The following is a 19770-nucleotide window of genomic DNA, read 5'->3' on the forward strand; positions in this document are numbered from 1 at the left end:
AGTGGTAATTGTTTGAGTTCATGTTGTTATTGTATCTATGTTCACCCTGAACATAATTCACCTCTTCTTCATCATATGTTGCCCCACAATTCGCAACTTCATGTCCCGACTCACCACAACTTTCGCAGACCAGGTATGATTTCCTGAATTACCCTTTCCTTGCACACCTGCATCCAACAGCCTTTCCATCTTCTTTTCCAACCTATCCATTTTGTCATCTGACCCATGACTTTCAACTGCTTGTACCACTGACCTTTTTGACATCCTGTTCGACTGTGCTTGTCTCTTTGAATTACTCGCATGTCTCTCCAAATGTCCCCAATTCTCGTTTTCATCATTCGCAAGAAAAGATCCATTCGTTGTGGTTTGGAGGTCACGAACATCATCATTTGAGAGACTATCATGGAATGCCTTTATCAATTCCCATAAGGCAATCCCATGATGCGGACAAGTCCTCAACAATCGTTTGAACCTTTGGAATGATTCATAGAAAGTTTCACCGGTGATCTGATGAAAGTTTCAAATGTTGTTCGCCTCTGTGGAGTATAATACTCGTCTAAAAACTGTTGTGCCAAGTCTCCCCAAGTGAAAATACTAGCCGATGGCAAAGATAGGAACCATTGTTTCGCTGCATCTTTCAAACTGAACTGGAAAACCACCATCTTTACCTCTTGAGATGAGTGCACATACTGAGTTAAAATCACTCAAGTGCAGCTACGGTTCTTCTGTAGCCTTCCCATTAAATGTAGGTAATCCTGTCATACTGCCCTGCCTCACTGAAAAAGTCCTTCCATTTCTGACCGGGATAATGATTGGTAGAGGGTTTGTGGCCACTTGTGGAATGAAATGACTTTGAACTCCTCTGACTGATGGTGGGACATATGCTCTCGGCACTCCATCATTAAACTCGTAATACGGTGCCTATGGTTCACGATCTTGTTGGCGTCTCGGTTCTCGATCTCTATGTTGATTTTCTGGATGATTCTGTCGAATTTCTTGGTTATCACGGGGATCTTGTTGCTGATGTCGACTCCCCTGTCCATCTCTAAATTCCTCCTCATCCTCATATTCGAAACCAAGGTCGTCCCCTATCCGCCAATTTTCCACTCGTGCACGAGCACGATTAACCTCGGATCTTCCCTCTCTCAAATCATCGTGTCTTTGACTGTTTACAGGAGCGGGTCTGATTGACAAGTTGTCATCCACGTTAAACCGCCACCTGTGATTACAGTTAACATCTCTTTGGTTGAACACATTGTAGTTTCTATCACGGTTAACATTTTGGTTTTGTGGGATTGGTTGTTCTTGGTTGTTTGGTGGGAAAATATTCGGGTCTCTTCTGTTTCGGGTACTCATATTCTCTTCTTTTGGTGTAATGATTTCAGGTATTTGGTTGAGTATGGGTTTCTGAGTTGCTCGGTTTCGTCTTGCTGTTTTCTCGATTTCGGGGTCAAACTGGAGCGGCTCTTTCTCACGGGAATATCTCGTCTGCATCAACTTGTAAAGTTACCTGCACAGACAAAAACACTAACACCCCGCGTAAAATCAACGAAGAAATAAGTAAAAACTAAACTAAAAACTAAGCTAAACTAGCACTTTGAGCGTTGATTCCCCGACAACGGTGCCATTTTTATCGATGTCGAAAGGTCAATCAAAAACATTTATAAAACCTTTACTAGCTAGGGCAAGTAAGGTGTCGAATCCACAGGGAATCAGTGGAAAGTGCTAATCAAGTTCAATATTTAATAACTAATTAACTAAGCGAACAAACGATGTCAAGCGGTTTAAAAGTAGTTTGTAAAATAATAATATGAAAATAGTGACCACACTTCAGGTTCAGGATATACAATAAACTGACTAACAATAATTTATACAAATCGGGAAATCACATAGACATTATTCGTGTATTAGAATAGATAAATAATTACTAGATACAATAGTTTGGTTATGATGATTCACAGAACTTAATCCGAAGAACTGGCAAAACTGAACACGGTCTACTTAATTACCAGTTCATTAATATAAAACTTAGCATCTATCAATGATTAATGGTAAATGGTTCAATGGCGATAAGAACTTAATCCTAAATGTTGATGAACACAAACCAAATAATTGATGATAAATGAAAGTCTCAAAAACATAACTGTTTAATCAATTCCAATAAACATATAGATTCAATCAACCAAAAGATTAATCAAAACTAAATCCCAATACATGTAATGTTCATAAAAATAATCAGTTCATATGCAAACCCTACACCTGAAGTGGTCACAAGTGGTTTAGCTTTACCTCTGCATCATTATTGACTCGAATATGGATTGGAAGGATGAAACCATGGATGATTTAGTGATTGAGAGGTGTTAAGATGATGTATGATGGCCTCCAAGAAGTCCCAATACTGAATAATATTGAATGGTTTCGACTTTAGGGTTTTTGGGCTTTAAATATAAAAGAAAATCGCCAAAATCTCTTTTTCCGTCAGACCAGACCGTAAGCTACGGTCTGGCCACCGTAGCTTACGGTTTCTGAACTCTGCTTTATGGTCTCTGCTAGGCCAATACACTGTTTGCTTCATAAAATATTCATTTCAACTCTTTTTTCCTCCCCGTTTGCGGCCACGTCTTCGTACTTCAATTCTCTATCATCTCATAGATCATTACTTTCATTTCCACTCCATCATGAATGCTCCAAATTAGCTTCTTTAAGCTCCGTTAAGCTCCACACACCTGTAACCACAAACGCACTCAAAGTAATCGTGTTCACAATATATAACTAATCAAAACACACGACTTTACACACTTAATACACATATTTCTACCCACACATCAATCTACAAAACTTCATAATACAAAAATTTATGTATAAAATATTAAAAACATATACATTATTAATAAAAAATAAAATTTTAAAAACTTAGTTTTTACATATGATCCTAAATTTTCGTTAATATAATTCATAAACTGATGTAACTTCTATTATATTTGATAAGAACAAAAACTAATTAACAAATTAAATGTTCTTTTAATACACAACAATAACTAAACTACTAAATCTATAAATACAACAAATACATACAAAATAATAAGAAAATCACAAACTAAACATCATACTAGAAAAAATATAATAAATTAATAATTCACTCAAAAATGAAATGATAACACATGATGTACCCATTTCATATAAACGTGGAACTAGAATTGGCCTATAGAAATTCATATACATCAATTTATTAAAAGTTCAATTCACTATCAAGCACAAAATAAATATTTTAAATAACAAAAAACAAAATGTTTGGCGACATTAGTTGACAAACAAATGAGAGCCCATTTTTGGTGATCCAATTAACAACATATACGTTCTACATCATCAATGAACCGTAACAACTCAATACAAACGAAAATAACACAAACCATATAAATTTCTTCATGCATCCATGTATATTAAGACGAAAATTCACATCTTAAATAAAAAAATGTTGAGTCACGTTAACTACTAGACCAATGAGACCTATCTATACTATATAATAAATAAAAGTTTTTAATGTCACATGTCATTCTTTTATGCATTCTTATTTTTTCTTCCCGCCTCTCTCTCCTATTAATTATACATTAATCATACATACTTTTTAAAGTTCTTTTTATATATTTTTTATTTAATGATTTCTCTAATTGCTTTTACAAAACGTATTTTATATTTTCAAAAAACGTTAGGTTTATTTATAAAACATTTTTATAAACTGAACATTTTCATTATTCAACTGGTTCATTGATAAAAACACGTGGATCTTTAATTGAACCCGACCCGCCTTCTTTTCACTTGTAACCGTGATATCCTTCTTTCTATCCATATTTTGTCGATCAAAACCTTATCGATTCTCTTTACTATACATTCTTCAACTAATCAAACGCTTTCTTCTATTGATGGTTGGTTCGTATTGTTTCTATTGTACCGTTTATGTTCTCATAATACTATTTTACTTTAGTTGCTACCATATTTTTAGTTTATTATCTAATGTTGTATCGAAAGAAGTATTTAGAGATTTATGACTTATGTTTAAGTTTGTGAATAGTAGTTATAATTTAACTTCGTACCTACTTAATGTATTACTCAACTTTATTTATCAAAAGTTATTACTTATAAAATTTAAGTTGTCCAACCCATGTAAGACACGGGTACATAACCTAGTTTGAGATATAAACAAAAAACAAAACAAACTATACTTTAACTACAGCTAATAAATATAAGATATTTTATAAGTTCATGTAACCTTTAAGTTTAATACATAAACAAATCCTACATGAAAAATATACATAAACAATAAATAAATAAATAAAACAATTATTAAAATAAAAAACTAAAAGTAACCCGCATAACACGCGGGTTAAAGCTAGTAACATTATATAAATTTCAAATGTAAGCTCAAAACTTAGCTTATCAAGTTCTTATACATAATCTGTGTATTAAATTTTTATTTGTCCTAAGATATTGCTAAGCATGTGTACTCTTTCCAGTAAACTATTCAACTTCCTTTTGAAAATGATGTAAATGTATATGTATACAAGAAATCCGAGAGTCTGAGCTAAATCGTTTCTAACACGCTAATTTGTACAAGCCCCTACAAGTGAGCCACGAGCTACTTAACATAACAATAACCGAAAAATATCATGAACATTAATGCATAAAACAGCCTACTATCCGTGTAAACGAGATCACAATTTGATTAGTTCTATACAAATTTCCAATCTCCATTTCAAGGGCACATACTCAACCCATTGGCCCAAAGATGGTTCATCTTCAAGACCATGCCAATAATAATCCACAAGTCCATTCTACATAAGTGTTTTCACAACAAAATCACGGCACATGAATCGAAAACCCGATCCAGCACACATCAACGGCCAACATTTTTATCATCTAAAATTGCAGCAACTAGGCCGTCCTCTTGCTAAATTATCCCATAAACAAACCATTTGTCTCGGTGATTGATAATGTGCGGTGTAATAATTATCCACACACCCGTATTGACAGAACTTAACATGGTGAGAGTATTGAACCGGGCTCGTCTTGTTGAACTGCTCTACCCACATTCCCATGCTCACATCTTCCATTTTAAATATCTGCAAACAGGTCAAGAAAACAGGTCAAGAAAACAGTTGAAGCTTAAAAATATATAAAGGTGTTTAGAGAGAAGGATGTGTAATGGACCCTGAGATTTCTTTTTGTGTGTCGGGATACGACGAATCTGGCAATGTCACTGGAAATTATATAACCCGGTCCGTTTGCGTAAGGTGGATATACCAATTCGGGCCATTCCTGCAATATTAATATGCAAAACCCCGGTTCAAATTAAGCAAAATTGAAATTATTCATACCATTTTACTTGATTTTTATTGTAATATTTAGAACTAACCATTGTCTAGGGGTGTAAACGAACAAAGCTGTCGTTAGCTACTCAAGATTGGTTCGCTAAAAGCCTTAAATGAACTCGAGCCCTAGCCTAAAGATAAGCTTGCTTAACAAACGAACCCAAGCTCAAAATAGTAGATATTATGTTATATTAAAAAACTATAATTATAGTTTATAATAAATAATTATTAATGCATATAATAAAAAATAAACGAGATGAGCCCGAGCAGAGCTCAGGCTTGAAAAACTACTTAGGAACCGAGCTAAAGCTTAGTCAAGTTTAGGCTCAGAACATTTTACACCCCTAACGGATACCAAAAAAAGAAGAAACGAGTACATTGTTTTTTCTCAAAAAAATCATGATTGAACTTTATCGTACCTCAAAACTAACAGCCCATTTGCCATGTCTGAGAGGCCTATGAAAGAGATTAAGATTCCCCATATAAACAGACTGATGCTGTGGCAACTTATCGAGTTCTTTCAAAATAGTATCCACCCTCGCAAAAGTATCATCATCACATTTCATCACATATGAAGCACTCACATTTTGAACCTGCATTTGCAAGTGATTGGATGGTAAATAAATTTATCATTAAGGCTAACTAGAAATTAGAAAAAAAAAGGTTACATAATAATCACCGCGTATTCGCAGATGGCTATAGTTTTAAGCACCACAAGCTCATAATGGTCCATAAATGTTAATACAACAATATCACCAAAGTAAGCAGCTTCCTTTTTCAAAACTGCATTTTGCTCCTTCCTTGGAGACTGCATTTTAAATATTACTTTTATAAGAAAAAAAAAATAAAAAAAAAATCAATAAATAATAACAATAAATCAAATATTAATAATTTCACACCAGTGCAACAAAAAAGCGAACGACTACATCTGAGGACTTAATTGCTGAAGATTGCATCCATGTTTTCCTAATAGCCATACGCTCAGCAAAGTGATTTGTAGCTGACAAAATCCCAACAAAAACCCGTATGGGATGACGTGGCAAAGGTTTAGCTTTCCACTTTTCTGACATTTCTATTACCCTTTGTGGCGAGAAGCTCGGATGAGAAGGCGGGAGTGACGTGGCAAAAACCGAGTGCACATCTACATCCCCTTTAATTGCTAGTCCTGTTGCATCTTCAAGTGTATAACCCTATATCAAAGATATATAATACATTTAAGAAAATATTGTGTATGCTTGCATCAATTGGCTAAATAAGCGAGTGACATACTGTACGATATGGAAAGGAGGTGACGTGGCGGCCTCCGACATTTATATGGTATCCGTCCACGCCGGCACGTATGGTTAACAAACAATTTGCCCTCCACAAAAGGAAACGGCCATGTCACTTCTGGTTTCTGGGCCCGTCCTATAAATCGTTTGAACCATGATGATGTTCGCGATTCTTTTGAATCAACATCGTTACGCATCCATTTTTCACATCTTGGAAATCCATCAACTGGCAAATGTATTACATTAGATAACTAAATGAAAACGAAGCAAAAATGATTCATGTAAATCAGCCTCAAATAAAAAAGTAACTAACCAGTGACATGAACCAAATCTGAATTTTGATTATCAGTGCATGAGTGTCTGAAAGGCCATTTAAATAACGTAAAATTAACCGAATTCATGTCCACCCGTACGCCATCAAACAAGATATTTCTTGTTTAGGGGTGTAAACGAGCCAAGCCGCTCGGAAGCTACTCTAGATTGGCTCAATAAAAACTCGAACTAAGCCATTAAACAAGCTCAGGTGAGACCCGAACTCGAGCCTAGAAAGAAGTTTGTTTAACAAACAATCTCAAGGCTGAGCTTCACTTATCGAACTCGAGCCGGCTCACAAGCCTGTTATTTATATAATATATATTTGTATAATACATATTTATATAATATATCATTCGTTGCTGATCTAAAAAAGATCTTCTCCCCTGGGCGTTAGCGGACGTTTTTCATTTTTCACTCGGTCATTAGCAAAGGTTTTTAAATAATAACTACTACTATGTATAAAATTATGATCAAAATAACTAAATAATATATATTATGTTCTATGTAAAAATTATAATTTGAAGCATTTATAAAAAGTAATTATAAATGTATACAAACTAATTAATATATAATAAGCGAGCCAAGCTTGAGCTTGAAAATACTCACAAGCCATTAGAGCTTTTGAAATAGAGCTCGAATAGAGACGAGCTTAGCTCATTTGTACCCCTACTCTTGTTTTTCCATAACTTTATAATCATAAGCAATCTACTACCTATAACTCTATAAATCATAAGATAATCCCTAATTGATAAGAAGTCTTAGAAGTTAGAACCACGCATCCTCTAATTTGTTCACAGAATGACAGTTTTGCAGTATGCAACTATGCATCCTCTAATCCGTTCACTAAAATAAGTTACTAGGCTTATAATTCAATTCCTATATCACAATTTACACATGTATCCTGTAACTTGGTCACAGAAATCAGAAAAAGTTTAAGCAATGCCTGTTTAGCTAAACTTAAGAAATCATCACAATTTTCTAACTCAAAAAATCAAATGCAAAATAACTAACTTGACACAAAAAGAATGCAAATATAATGAGAAAATAAAGCATAGTAAACATGTCAATCATCCTGATGCATTACAGTTTCTTTAATCAATTTATAAACCATAACAATAAGCTTACCAAGCATGTCATCATCGCCTTTTGATGGCAAACCATCACACCTCTGAGCTCCACCCCATTGCATCCTATAACACGTGTTGTGTTCAATAACCGGTTGATGGCTCCAATCACCTCTCAACCTAGGATTCAGATGCAAAATCTTCGGCGGATCCTCCGCAACCACCGACATCAGCCCCTGCAACTCAACCTTAAACTGAGAAACCAAACCCACCGGATTCCCCGCCTTCGTCTTCGCAAGCTGCGGAACATACTCCTCATGAGCAAACAGAGGCGTCCCCACCACCGTAACAGAAGACCCTGCAGCAAGACCACACGGAAGAAACATAATCCTATCCCCTTTCGTCAACTCCTCACCACTAACCGACACCCATGGCGGACACTGCTCCTGCTTCCCTTCAAGCACAGAACTCAACACACTATCCTTCTCTTTATAATCCCGAACCTCCTCCCACGCCTTCAACCCTAAACTCCACGCTTCATCCGCCATTCTCTCCAACCCTGTCATTACCCTAGCCCTATGCCTCTGCCTTAAAATATTACCAGTTAACCTTCCATATCTAATATCAATCGGCGGTAAACCATCACCATCACCATCATCATCATATACTTCACTAATTTCATCATGATACGCAGACCGCAATGACGGTTTACTGACTTCTAACTGAAACTTAGCTACTGGCTCATTATCATTATTATTATTATCAGAACTAGTAGCCGGTGTGTCGAAATACGCAGGAAACTCGAAGCAAACGAAATCTAGATACAATGCAGCTAAAGCTAAGAGAATATGAGGCAGTTTAACTTTGACCTTGCGTAAACCGAAAACCTCACTCCTGGACCGCTTCATTGTCAATCAAGTGATAATAATATCGAACATATTGAGCCCTAATTTGGAGACTAAATCAATATCATGACCTAATTTCAGTTGACTAGTTGATAATAATAATTATTATAATATCAACGGACAGGAATCGGTGTGACCTAATTTGACGAGAAAATGAAGGTGATGTTAATTACCTGCTTGCAATCGAATGCGAAGAAATGAAATAGATCGAGAGTAAATATGAATATGAATGTAAATGTGAATGTGTGATTTATTTAGGGCAGGTGGAGCCACTTTGTCAAGAATATAATGATTTCAATAGTAATAATTAAAATTCTAAACAAAAATAACATGAACGCGCCTTTTGTTAATTCATTATATTTGTGTTGGGTGAGATTGGGTAGAATGAAATTAACCCGTTTAGCGTATAAATAACTAGTATAATTTTTTAATTTTTTTGGAAGATGATTTTTTTTTCTTTGTGTATTAGGTAATCTTACTCTTTAATTTTGAAGAGTCTCGTTGTTTCATTCTGGTTGGATTAGACTATGTTTTCTTAAGAGGGTTCACTGTGACTTTCAGAGTTTGGCTTGGATGTTTCCCGAGAAACCATGTCGTCGGCTGTCACTTAATAGTTATTGTGGCACCACAAAAGCATAACTTTTTGATGTAACACACATAGAGGCGAAAATCGGGGTGGGCTAAGGATTCAAACTAACAACAGTTGCACAAGTTTTATCTCAAATCTTTTATTGTCAATATCCAACTAGAATAATAGCACTAAAAAAATGAAGTAAAGTAATAACAACTACTATAGTTAAAAAAACTATTGAGTTATAATAATTACTCTAAGTATACATATGTTTATTATAAACTGTTTATATTTGATTCTAAGAGCATTCTCAACTCATCCCTGTAATTATGTGAGGGGAATTGGAAAACTATAGGGTGCGTTTTAATTGGTTGTGAGTGTAAATTATATGGTGGAGAGAGAAATGTATTGATTTTTTGTAAATCTAGCGAAATCTTGTTGCCCCTATTTATTTTTTTAATATTTATTAAATTGATTGTGTGTGACACCCGGTAATCTCCCAACCCCTTAAACCAAGTGATCAACCTAATTATTAGGTAATTATGTTATATGCGCCCTGCGCGAGCGCGCTATGTTAATCAGCGCGGGCATTTGTTATATGCGCCCTGCGCGAGCGCGCTATGAGAATCAGCGCGGGTATTTGTTATGTGCACCCTGCGCGAGCGCGCCACGTTAAGAACCAGCGTGGGCATATGTTATATGCGCCATGCGCGAGTGTTTTTGCCTTATGTTTTCATGTAACTTAACTTTATGATGGGTTGACCGTCCCGCATGATGCTAAGGCGGGTGCATCCCAAATCGTTTATGCGCGTGCGGAAGGGGAACTAACCTCCCCGCATGGCGGGAACGTTGAGAGTTAGTTTGTCTGAAGCTCCAAGATGGAATTGACTTCAACATAACTGATCACTATGTTGAAATACCAAGACCACCTGGAGAATCTACAAATGAAACTCAATGTCCCTAACTGCGAGAAGGTTACGTACCTACCCGCAGCAAAGAAATGTCCTTCACGCATAAAGCTATGCGCACAAAGTTATACGCGCAGAACACTTAGCCATATCTCCAGATTTAAGGAGGATTATTCCCGCCCAAAAGGAAACAGTAGCGTGTTTCAGAGATTTCTACTTTTTACTGTACACTGACAAAAGTACCTGAAAAAGCACACTGTAACATGAAAAGTCAACTGTCAGCCACCCTACTCCCACCAACCACAGATCTGCATGTCCTGTCCAAATCAAATCAAAATCTTTTATCCACTCCTTCACTTTTAAATAAATAATAATAATTTCCATACTTTATCATCATTACACCTAGATATGAAAAGATTTCAATCCCCTAAAGCAAGGGATTGTGTTCCCTAAATCTTGCCTATAAATATGTAACCCAAATTATCACCCAAACACACTTAAGAACTGCAAACTTGCACTAATCATCTCCCAAGCATCCGTTGTTTTCATTTCCGATCCTGTTACTAGGTAAGCCGAGATTATAACCTTGAGATCTACTTTCCAACCCTTATATTCTCCTATTTCTTGATCTTAATATATATACTTGTTATTTAATCGTATTCTAGACCTTCAATTCCGAGGCCAACACCAAGAAAACCGGATCTCGATTAATCCCTTAACAAGAACCACAGGTGAGTCTCACAGCCCCTATTTTCACTGTTTTCACTATTTTTAAACTGTTTTCGGGGCGAGGGACACGTACTTAAATTATGTTTTATCATGATACTCTTACAATCAATGCAAGCAATTATGTGTTTAAATAATGTTTCATGATGGTATATTTACGAGCAATGCAAACGGTTATCTATGGTTTTCGATGAAAGTGCGATACGAGTAAGTGATCACTTTACCATTGGAACTCTAAGGGTAGGGACTGCTGGTTTGATCCACCCACTCGTAGGGGTCGCACCTCTTACACAGACGAGTGCCTAGCATGTCACGGGGCAGTACTATGGGATTGAGCCCGCTCGTAGAGGTCGCTCCTCTTACGCAGACGAGCGCCTTGTTTTCCGGCACAACGTCCGCGCGTAACCCGCGGGACGGTATTATTCGCTCGTAGTGGCAGCGCCACTTACACAGACGAGCACGGTTTTTCAGAAGTGTCCGCGCGTAACCCGCGGGACGGTAGTACTTATTTCGCTCGTAGTGGCAGCGCCACTTACACAGACGAGCACAGTTCCCAGAAATGTCCGCGCGTAGCCCGCGGAACGATTTTATCAGAATATGTTATCAGAACTATGTTTTATTAAGCATGTGTTTCAATGATGCTATCAGAAGTATGTTTTAGAATGATTTTTATCAAGACTATGATGCAATACGATTTATCAAGTTACTAAAACTTGTGAACTCACTCAGTTTATACTGATTCAAATGTTTTACGTGTCTTTCAGGAGATAACTAGGTAGCGCATGGAGTCACACTTAGAGCACCTCACGCTGAACATCTAAAACTAGCTTTTTGGAAGATTTTAGTTCTATCCCTTCAATGCGCATGGTTGTTCCCGCCGCGCAAGGGGATATGGCGTGGAAATCTTCAACAGTTTTATACTTGGATGTTTTTATGAAATCTTTAAACAATGTAATGTATTTGTATTAAACATTTCATGCGCAATGAAAATCTTACTTTGAATGTTTGCAATGGCCCGTGCTTAATTATCAATCCCCACTCGCGCGCGCCCGGCTGTTTCCGCCGTTCAGGGCCGGGTGTGACAGATTGGTATCAGAGCACTGGTTATAGCGAACTAGGAAAAGAAGTTTTAACCTAGACTATAACCGTTGGGGAATCGCATGAAATATTTTTCAAAGAAAATATTTTCAAAAGAAACTATACACACACTTAGGAACACGGGTCACACAGTATCTAGTGAATAAAGATAAGAACATTACGTGCTCAGAGTACATGCGCTAAGTTTGTTATATTTTCTCTTTTTAAGAACGAGAATGCCTCCAACCAGAGCCAAGGGAATTACCATGACACCCGAGGAACTCGCGGAAATAATCGCGCAAGCGATCGCAACACATGAGGCCAGCAAGGCCGAATCTAGTCAGGGTCGTCAGGAGAACGAGACCCCAGAACCCGAATCAGGAGCCTTGGACAAAGGGTGCTCCTATAAGACATTTATGGCCTGTAAGCCTTGGCCATTCAAGGGCACAGAAGGGGCCATTGGGCTCTACAACTGGATTGACAAGATGGAGACAGTTCTCTCCATTAGCGGATGTAGTGAGAACCAGAAGGTCCTTTACGCGACCTGCATGTTCCAAGAAGCAGCTTCGTCTTGGTGGAAGCTTCAAGTGAAGACTTTGGGGCGAGAAGTTGCTCTCCACAAGACCTGGGAGGGACTGAAGGAAATGTTGATGAGAAAGTTCTGCTCTCGCGCAGAAATTCAGAGTCTGCAACAGGAATTCTGGAACCACACCATGGTAGGAACGGATATCGACGCCTACAACAACCGGTTCAACGAGCTTTGCCAGTTGGTGCCAGACATGGCAAACACGGAGGAAAAGAAGATCGAGAGGTATATCTTTGGGTTACCTCCTGTTGTTAGGGTTCCGCTCAACGCCGCAGCGCCTCCAACCTTTGATGAGGCGGTAGCGCGGGCCATCACCCTTACGAGGGATACGGTCCGTGCGAGTATGTTGACTACGCGCTGAAACGAGCAGCGAACCTCTGACTCCAAGAGGAAATGGAACTCTCACCACCGAGGGTCCGACTCCAAGCAGCCACCGTTCAAAAAGCAGGAAAGCGCAAGGGTTTACGCGATTCAAGCCGCGGAGCCATCAAGGAAAGGATACAGCGGGCCTTACCCATGGTGCAACAAATGCAAGTTTCACCACGAGGGTGAATGCGCGAGCGTCGTGTGCGCCAAATGTAACAGGCCAGGGCACAAGACGGTGAATTGCCGTGCTAAGGAAGCTGGAGCCAGTGACAACTGCTACGCATGCGGAAAGCCAGGGCATTTCAGTCGGGATTGCCCGCAAAGGGGAAACCAAGCTCGCGGGAGAGCTTTTGTGATCGGCGCGGGCGAAGCTAAAGAAGAGCCGAATGTGGTAACCGGTACGTTTTTGCTTAACGGCCATTTTGCATCTGTCTTATTTGATACTGGAGCTGACCTAAGTTTTATATCCGCTGAGTTTAAAGACTCCCTAGGCTTAGCAACCAGTAGGCTAGACACACCTTATACTATAGAACTAGCCAACGGTAGGCAGTTATGCGCGAACGAAAGAACTGAACAATGTGTAATAGTCATGGGAGGTCACGGGTTCAATATTAACTTGTTGCCAATAGACTTGGGAAGTTTTGACATTGTGGTAGGTATGGATTGGTTAGTCGAGAACCACGCGGAGGTTATTTGCCATGAGAAGCAGGTTCGGATCCCACTGTTGAACGGAGAAACCTTGGTGATTCAAGGGGAAAGAAGGGGAGTTGCGACGAAACTGATTTCGTGCCTAAAGGCGCGCAAGTGCCTAAGGAAAGGGTGCTACGCCTTCCTGGCGCATGTAGTAGAGAAGAAAGGATATGAGCGAAGAATTGAAGACTTACCAGTAGTGCGCGAATTTCCAGAAGTTTTTCCTGAAGATTTGCCCGGATTACCGCCGCCGCGACAAGTCGAGTTTCGAATTGATTTAGCCCCAGGAGCTGCGCCAGTAGCTCGAGCGCCTTATCGACTAGCTCCATCTGAGATGCAAGAGCTATCCAATCAGTTACAGGAACTATTGGATAAGGGTTTCATACGCCCAAGCTTTTCACCTTGGGGAGCTCCAGTACTGTTTGTTAAGAAGAAGGATGGTTCGTTTAGAATGTGTATTGACTACAGGGAGCTGAACAAGCTGACAGTCAAGAATCGGTACCCCTTACCGAGGATTGACGACTTATTTGACCAGTTGCAGGGATCCAGTTATTATTCGAAGATAGATCTACGGTCAGGATACCACCAACTTAGGGTCCATGAGGAAGATGTGCCGAAAACAGCCTTCCGAACTAGATACGGCCATCATGAGTTCTTAGTGATGCCTTTCGGGCTAACTAATGCGCCGGCTGTATTCATGGATCTAATGAACCGCGTGTGCAAACCGTACTTGGACAAGTTTGTGATTGTATTTATAGATGATATTCTGATTTACTCTCGGACCAAGGCCGAGCATGAGCAACACCTGAGATTGATTTTGGATTTGTTAAGGAAAGAAAAGTTGTATGCGAAGTTTTCCAAGTGTGAGTTTTGGCTTAGAGAAGTTCACTTTCTCGGTCACGTTGTAAATGAGAAAGGAATACACGTCGATCCTTCCAAGGTCAAGGCCATCGAAAACTGGGAAGCGCCAAAAACCCCAACTGAGGTGAGGCAATTCCTAGGACTAGCTGGCTACTATCGACGCTTCATTGAGAACTTCTCCAAGATAGCTCTACCTCTGACCGCGCTAACTCAGAAAGACAAGAAGTTTGTTTGGGGCGAAAATCAGGAAGCGGCGTTTCAAATGTTGAAACAGAAGTTATGTAGTGCGCCAATTTTGTCTCTGCCCGAGGGGACGGATGACATCGTCGTTTACTGCGACGCTTCACATCAGGGACTCGGATGTGTCCTTATGCAGCGAGACAAAGTCATAGCGTATGCCTCGCGCCAACTCAAGACCAATGAAAAGAACTACACAACGCATGATCTGGAACTTGGAGCGGTTGTCTTCGCGCTAAAGATTTGGCGTCATTATCTCTATGGTACGAAGTGTATAATCTTTACGGATCACAAGAGCCTTCAACATATATTTGATCAAAAGGATCTAAACATGAGGCAACGAAGATGGGTGGAGTTGTTGAATGATTATGATTGTGAAATTAAGTACCACCCTGGAAAGGCGAATGTGGTAGCAGACGCGCTAAGTAGGAAGGAGCGAATAAAAACGCTACGAGTCAAGGCTCTAAGGTTGACCATTCGCGCAGATCTCTCTACCCGCATCCGAGACGCTCAGCAAGAAGCCTTGAAACCAGAGTTTGTTAAAAACGAATCCCTTGGGGGTATGATTAAGAATTTGGAGATCAAGGAAAACGACACTCGATATTTTGCTAACCGCATATGGGTCCCTCTCAAGGGAGGATTGCGCGAGCAAGTATTAAACGAAGCTCACAAGACACGGTATTCCGTACATCCTGGTTCAGACAAGATGTACCAAGATGTTAAAACAACGTATTGGTGGCCCAATCTGAAAGGCGCCATCGCGATGTATGTCAGTAAGTGCCTGACGTGTTCGAAGGTAAAGGCTGAATACCAGAAACCATCAGGGTTGCTTCAACAGCCAGAAATTCCCATGTGGAAGTGGGAACAAATCTATATGGACTTCATTACCAAACTGCCAAGGACACCTGGGGGTTATGACACAATCTGGGTTATTGTAGATCGGCTAACTAAGTCAGCGCACTTCCTGCCGATCAAGGAAACCGATAAGATGGAAAAGTTAGCCCGACTGTATATTCGAGAAGTGGTTTCAAAACATGGAGTCCCAGTGTCCATCATTTCTGATAGAGATAGTCGGTTCACCTCAAGATTTTGGAGATCGTTACAAGGGGCTTTAGGTACTCGTCTTGACATGAGTACGGCTTATCATCCCCAAACGGATGGGCAAAGCGAGCGAACAATCCAGACATTGGAAGATATGCTGCGCGCGTGCGCAATCGATTTCGGAGGTAGCTGGGATACTCATCTCCCATTGGTTGAATTTTCTTACAACAACAGTTATCACACAAGCCTCAAGGCTGCGCCGTTTGAAGCTTTGTATGGGCGCAAGTGTAGATCCCCACTGTGCTGGGCTGAAGTGGGTGACAAGCAAATGACTGGTCCAGAATTGATCCAAGAAACAACAGACAAGATTTTTCAGATACGGGATCGCCTTAAGACAGCGCGCGACAGACAGAAGAGCTACGCAGATGTGCGAAGGAAACTGTTGGAGTTTCAAGTAGGGGATAGAGTACTTTTGAAAGTCTATCCATGGAAAGGAGTCCCCCGTTTTGGCAAGCGAGGAAAGTTGAATCCGCGCTACATCGGACCATTTGAGATCCTGGAAAGGATCGGTCCGGTTGCTTATAAACTCTGTCTACCCGCCGAACTCAGTGGAGTTCATGATACGTTTCATGTGTCCAACCTCAAAAAGTGTTTATCTGACGAAACGTTGATTTTGCCGTTGGACGAGATTCACATCGACAAACAACTGCACTTCGTAGAAGAACCTATAGCAGTAACCGATTGGAAAGAACAAAAGTTACGCAGAAGCAGAATCAAGTTAGTAAAGGTTCAATGGAACTCAAGGCGTGGGCCTGAATTCACTTGGGAAAGAGAAGACCAAATGCGCAAGAAATACCCACACCTCTTTCAGAGCATGGCTTCTGCCAGCGACGTCTCCTAAATTTCGGGACGAAATTCCTTTAACAGGGGAAAATGTGACACCCGGTAATCTCCCAACCCCTTAAACCAAGTGATCAACCTAATTATTAGGTAATTATGTTATATGCGCCCTGCGCGAGCGCGCTATGTTAATCAGCGCGGGCATTTGTTATATGCGCCCTGCGCGAGCGCGCTATGAGAATCAGCGCGGGTATTTGTTATGTGCACCCTGCGCGAGCGCGCCACGTTAAGAACCAGCGTGGGCATATGTTATATGCGCCATGCGCGAGTGTTTTGGCCTTATGTTTTCATGTAACTTAACTTTATGATGGGTTGACCGTCCCGCATGATGCTAAGGCGGGTGCATCCCAAATCGTTTATGCACGTGCGGAAGGGGAACTAACCTCCCCGCATGGCGGGAACGTTGAGAGTTAGTTTGTCTGAAGCTCCAAGATGGAATTGACTTCAACATAACTGATCACTATGTTGAAATACCAAGACCACCTGGAGAATCTACAAATGAAACTCAATGTCCCTAACTGCGAGAAGGTTACGTACCTACCCGCAGCAAAGAAATGTCCTTCACGCATAAAGCTATGCGCACAAAGTTATACGCGCAGAACACTTAGCCATATCTCCAGATTTAAGGAGGATTATTCCCGCCCAAAAGGAAACAGTAGCGTGTTTCAGAGATTTCTACTTTTTACTGTACACTGACAAAAGTACCTGAAAAAGCACACTGTAACATGAAAAGTCAACTGTCAGCCACCCTACTCCCACCAACCACAGATCTGCATGTCCTGTCCAAATCAAATCAAAATCTTTTATCCACTCCTTCACTTTTAAATAAATAATAATAATTTCCATACTTTATCATCATTACACCTAGATATGAAAAGATTTCAATCCCCTAAAGCAAGGGATTGTGTTCCCTAAATCTTGCCTATAAATATGTAACCCAAATTATCACCCAAACACACTTAAGAACTGCAAACTTGCACTAATCATCTCCCAAGCATCCGTTGTTTTCATTTCCGATCCTGTTACTAGGTAAGCCGAGATTATAACCTTGAGATCTACTTTCCAACCCTTATATTCTCCTATTTCTTGATCTTAATATATATACTTGTTATTTAATCGTATTCTAGACCTTCAATTCCGAGGCCAACACCAAGAAAACCCGAATCTCGATTAATCCCTTAACAAGAACCACAGGTGAGTCTCACAGCCCCTATTTTCACTGTTTTCACTATTTTTAAACTGTTTTCGGGGCGAGGGACACGTACTTAAATTATGTTTTATCATGATACTCTTACAAGCAATGCAAGCAATTATGTGTTTAAATAATGTTTCATGATGGTATATTTACGAGCAATGCAAACGGTTATCTATGGTTTTCGATGAAAGTGCGATACGAGTAAGTGATCACTTTACCATTGGAACTCTAAGGGTAGGGACTGCTGGTTTGATCCACCCACTCGTAGGGGTCGCACCTCTTACACAGACGAGTGCCTAGCATGTCACGGGGCAGTACTATGGGATTGAGCCCGCTCGTAGAGGTCGCTCCTCTTACGCAGACGAGCGCCTTGTTTTCCGGCACAACGTCCGCGCGTAACCCGCGGGACGGTATTATTCGCTCGTAGTGGCAGCGCCACTTACACAGACGAGCACGGTTTTTCAGAAGTGTCCGCGCGTAACCCGCGGGACGGTAGTACTTATTTCGCTCGTAGTGGCAGCGCCACTTACACAGACGAGCACAGTTCCCAGAAATGTTCGCGCGTAGCCCGCGGAACGATTTTATCAGAATATGTTATCAGAACTATGTTTTATTAAGCATGTGTTTCAATGATGCTATCAGAAGTATGTTTTAGAATGATTTTTATCAAGACTATGATGCAATACGATTTATCAAGTTACTAAAACTTGTGAACTCACTCAGTTTATACTGATTCAAATGTTTTACGTGTCTTTCAGGAGATAACTAGGTAGCGCATGGAGTCACACTTAGAGCACCTCACGCTGAACATCTAAAACTAGCTTTTTGGAAGATTTTAGTTCTATCCCTTCAATGCGCATGGTTGTTCCCGCCGCGCAAGGGGATATGGCGTAGAAATCTTCAACAGTTTTATACTTGGATGTTTTTATGAAATCTTTAAACAATGTAATGTATTTGTATTAAACATTTCATGCGCAATGAAAATCTTACTTTGAATGTTTGCAATGGCCCGTGCTTAATTATCAATCCCCACTCGCGCGCGCCCGGCTGTTTCCGCCGTTCAGGGCCGGGTGTGACATTGTGAGTATAGGAGAAAAAATAAATTGTAATTATAAAAGTATAAAATAATATTATTTAATTAAATAAGAAATAGAAATGTAATATTTTATAGTGTAATTGTAGAAATGTGAATGAAGGACGGACTGTGAATGCCCTAAGACTATGACCTCCAATATTGAGTTTGGTCTATATCTCGTTAGTTCTATTTTTGTTAGTTGTGACGAAGGAAGACGGTAGCCAAATATATCAATTCTCATTCTTATTATTTTATTTTTAATAAGAACGTGAAAATAACTTATGATGTAATATCAAAATGTAAACATTGCGCTTGTAGGTAAAGAATTAAATTTATATAAATAATAATATGTATGTGATTTGTTAGGCGTGTACCTCTCTTTAAGGAGATGATTGATGACGTATTTTTATGAAGACGTTGGATTAAAATTAAGGTAGCGTTTGATATGCATTAATGAAAGGCTGAATGAAATGGACTATTATAATGGATTGAAAAAAAATATGTTTGGTTGGTCAATAGAATGGAATCATCCATTACCATGTCCATTTCATTCCCTTTAAAACATCTCAAATTCATTCCATCCACTCACGTTGTTTATTTTTCATTTCATCATTCT

General features: G+C 39.6%; 1 pseudogene across 1 annotated transcript; it reads right to left on the reverse strand.

Moving 5' to 3' along the window:
* Positions 1–4685: 4685 nt before the first annotated feature.
* Positions 4686–9087, reverse strand: LOC143622486 (hydroxyproline O-galactosyltransferase GALT2-like; annotated as a pseudogene). The gene is made up of 7 exons (XR_013151717.1): positions 8078–9087; positions 6636–6863; positions 6266–6556; positions 6046–6174; positions 5786–5959; positions 5206–5313; positions 4686–5117 (listed from the first exon to the last, which is right to left on the reverse strand). The product of XR_013151717.1 is annotated as a hydroxyproline O-galactosyltransferase GALT2-like (transcript).
* Between the last annotated feature and the right edge of the window lie 10683 nt (positions 9088–19770).

This window comes from Bidens hawaiensis, unplaced genomic scaffold (assembly GCF_021521415.1).
Source record: "Bidens hawaiensis isolate Kalapana, Puna unplaced genomic scaffold, B.hawaiensis_p1.1 tig00000326_1, whole genome shotgun sequence".
Classification (NCBI taxonomy): Eukaryota; Viridiplantae; Streptophyta; class Magnoliopsida; order Asterales; family Asteraceae; genus Bidens; species Bidens hawaiensis.